The following is a 3564-nucleotide window of genomic DNA, read 5'->3' as shown; positions in this document are numbered from 1 at the left end:
CCCATTTATTCTGTTTAATTTCTGCATACTGATTCCTACTGATACCGTTCCAACTGCTTGAAACAATAACATTTTCAAAAGGTCTCTTTCACTCTCACTTCAATTAGAACAGTACCCCTTTCTCTACTACATTCATGCACATATGCTTACATTTCCAATTCTGCAGATTGGTTTTCATGAAATTAACCAATACTTGTTTTGCATCTAACGAATTCACATAACTAAACAAAGCACTGAAAATATCACCAAAACTGAGTGGCCTCTCTAGTATTACAAGAAGATTTATTCAAAAGAAACAAGAAGTTATTTTAAACTACCCTAGACATCTCATTGTCAGTACAACATGCAGGACTTTTTCTGCCTGCCAGTTTTTGACTTCCGTGAAGTCTTACATTGAAGATCTAATCAAAAGATCGCTGCAAAACTTTAAAGGGGTGTAAAACCCCCAGCATTCAAATGCTTTGATGGCCAGAGCATGAGCCCAACTCAAAGTTTAATCTGAGATGTAATCTCTACAAATATAGAATGCAAACAAATGCACTAAAAACCAAAGAAACCTAGTTCACTGGCCCTTTCCTTCTCAAATGTCTCAAAGTACTCTCTTTCAATTCCTTAAGTGCCTGCATAAATGGTTGGGACATGACAATACAAATAAATAAAGGGAGAGGAAAATTAGATAAAATGAAACACCCAAACTCAAAAATAAGACCATTACCAAGGCAGGTGGAGGATGATAAACCATTGGGGTCTGCATTTGCTCACAGGGATGGCTTCAAGTAGGGATTTCACCAGCACTAACTTATCCCCCTTGATGATAACCATCTATTACACCATATTGACATCTCCTTTTCAACCTTAGAAACCATCCACACCCATTATATTTTTTTGCAGTCACTGAATTTAAATAAAGACATAGTGCTGCGATTACAATTGAGCTAAGGACAATTCCACTCAAATGTATCTCACATTATAATAATAAGGAAGAAAGATAATAAGGAAAAATGGAAAAACAAACAATTATCAAGCTAAATAGAATTAACATATTCATTTCCCTATTGAATTCTCAACATGGCATCCAATGCGTGGTCATCCCAAATATTTGTCAGTGGCATGTTGGTTATGATAAAATCTTTCCCTAAAGAGATTATATAGCCAAAGATCAAATTAACCCAAAACAAAGATACATGCAACTCAAAGAGACATATCCATAAGTTCTTACAATAATCAGTTTCTGAGGGATAGAGATGAGTACCATCATATAAAGAGAAACCGATAGCTGTGGTAGCAAATTCAGCAGTGTGAATCTGTACATTGAAGCACCCATCTCAAAGAATGGATGTCTGGAAATTATGACAAAAACAATTCAAACACTCCAAACAAAATGATGAATTCTTTCAATGTAAGACTACCATTGTTGTGATAATGTTTATAAATGGTCTGCAAAACAAGGATGGAAAGATAATTACTAATTCTATAAGACCATTTTTTAGATCCTTGAGAAAGAAAACATCCAAAAAAACATATAAGATTGTGGTTTCTCAAACTAACCGTGAGTCTCCTGAGTCCTCACTCAAACAACCCTTTCACAAAAACTCAAGAAAAATATGTTTGGCCTCCTAAACTCTCCCTTGATTTCCAAACCCCTCAGACAATACAACATATGTTGCAAGTTATGAATCCCCTTAACTGATGGACTAGTGGTGGGCATCTGTTCTTTTCCTTTAAGTTTTTCCAGATATTGCAATCTCCCCTTCTCTGATTGTTGTCTCTATTCTTTGAGTCTAATTTCAATTTTCTCTTCTAGTTCTTTTTGTGTCTATAATCATTGCCCTTTCACTTTGGCCTAAAGTTGTGCTTCAATATCATTTACTTGCATGACTAGTAATATTAGGAAAAATATTACTTCAGTACACTGAATCAAACAAATGAAAACTTTAGCCTTAAAAAGAAAGTTAAATAAAAAATTAAAATAAGGATTACCTTCTCTTGAAGATTTCCTACACATCTTCTCATTTCCTCTGAATTTTTCCCTATATTGCATGATCTCCTTCTCCCATTGTTGTTGTTGCTTTGTGAGACTGGCTTCAAGTTGTCCTTCTAGTTCTTTTACCTACAGAACTTCAAGATCTTTAATGCACTCTAGAAATGAACTTCCTGACCATCACATGTACTGGAAAAAATGAATGCACAATCAATAACTTTTCTTGAAAATTTCTACAAAGTTTTTCTCTTCCCTTAAGTTTCACGTCCAATTTATGCATATTTTCATCCATCTTCTACATCATGTCATCCTTAGCTTTCCTTCTTGTTTGGCCTTCTCAAACTACACAAAGGCATTCACAGTTTCAGGAATAGCCTAACGAGCCTAATGTATAGGGCATGTTATGAATTCAATAACAATACTCATTGAAAATATATATGCAAAATCATTCTAATTGTATGCTAACTAGAAATGTAAAATCAATTTATTTGAAAACACCATTTGTTTATACTTTTGCATCATGTCATCCTTTAGCTTTCCTTCTTGTTTGGCCTTCTCAAACTACACAAAGGCATTCACACTTTCAGGAATAGCCTAACCAGCCTAATGTACAGGGAATGTTATGAATTCAATAACAATACTCATTGAAAAGATGCATGCAAAATCATTCTAATTGTATGCTAACTAGCAATGTAAAATCGATTTATTTGAAAGCACCATTTGCTTATACTTCAAAAGCTCACAAGATTCAATTTTTTTCCACGTTGGACCTAGTTCTATGCCCCTCACACTGGTGGCAAAGTTCAATCAACTTAAAGGAAAAAGGACATGAAGAGAAAAGGTATTGGAATGGCACCTAATGAATCTTGGAGAAAATTTGTAAGCTTAGAAATCCTAAAATCACCAAAAACAACAGTCATGTCATTATTAAATCTGATTTCAAAAAGAGATAGCATATGCAAAAGAAAGTACAAATGAACAATAGTGAAACTCTTTTGAACCCTTTAGATAGTTGCAATGCAATAAACTTATAGGGCATGTGGTTATTTTTGGTTGCTAATGTAGATAGAACATCACCATGAGCAAAAAGAGATTCTCTGATCGATTGAGCTTCCTTAAGGCACTCCCATTCAACATTGGAAGGCATACTATCAGTTTGAAAAGTGAAATTGAAAAAAAAAAAAAAAAAAAAAAAACAAAAAAACCAAAAAAACAAAAGCTGACCGATCTCTAGAAACAACATAAACAATACAAAATTACAAACTAACCTGAGACGCCTCAGTCATGAATGCAAACTTTGATAATAATGGTTGCCTCAAATAGAATAATAGCTGTATAGAATCATTTATTATTTTCAAAGTCACCCCTAAGGCTCCATTGACACTTTAGTATGGCTAATTCCTTAAGCACCAATATTGTTATGTAAGTGTGTTTTTCACTTCTTACTTTGTTGTAGAAAATTTCACCATATTAATACAAAGAATCTTGTGAATTTGTCTGGCAGGGCATCTACAGAATAATGAGCCAGGTTCAAACCCCAATAATATAGAGCCCTGATCATGTGGCCAAGTTTGACAGCCCTC

General features: G+C 34.2%; 1 long non-coding RNA gene across 2 annotated transcripts; it reads right to left on the bottom strand.

Moving 5' to 3' along the window:
* LOC149139819 (uncharacterized) lies at nucleotides 1-2286 on the bottom strand. Of its 2 annotated transcripts, none has more exons than XR_016264830.1 (3): nucleotides 1981-2286; nucleotides 716-894; nucleotides 1-620 (listed from the first exon to the last, which is right to left on the bottom strand). It is a non-coding gene; the product is annotated as an uncharacterized LOC149139819 (long non-coding RNA). The 2 variants fall into 2 exon arrangements; XR_016264831.1 differs by having other exon boundaries at nucleotides 716-854.
* Nucleotides 2287-3564: the final 1278 nt, after the last annotated feature.

This window comes from Pinus tabuliformis, chromosome X, assembly GCF_031772625.1.
Source record: "Pinus tabuliformis cultivar Carrire ecotype Pingquan chromosome X, CPIR1, whole genome shotgun sequence".
Lineage (NCBI taxonomy): Eukaryota > Viridiplantae > Streptophyta > Pinopsida > Pinales > Pinaceae > Pinus > Pinus tabuliformis.
This window is presented reverse-complemented; position numbering and strand designations above follow the sequence as displayed.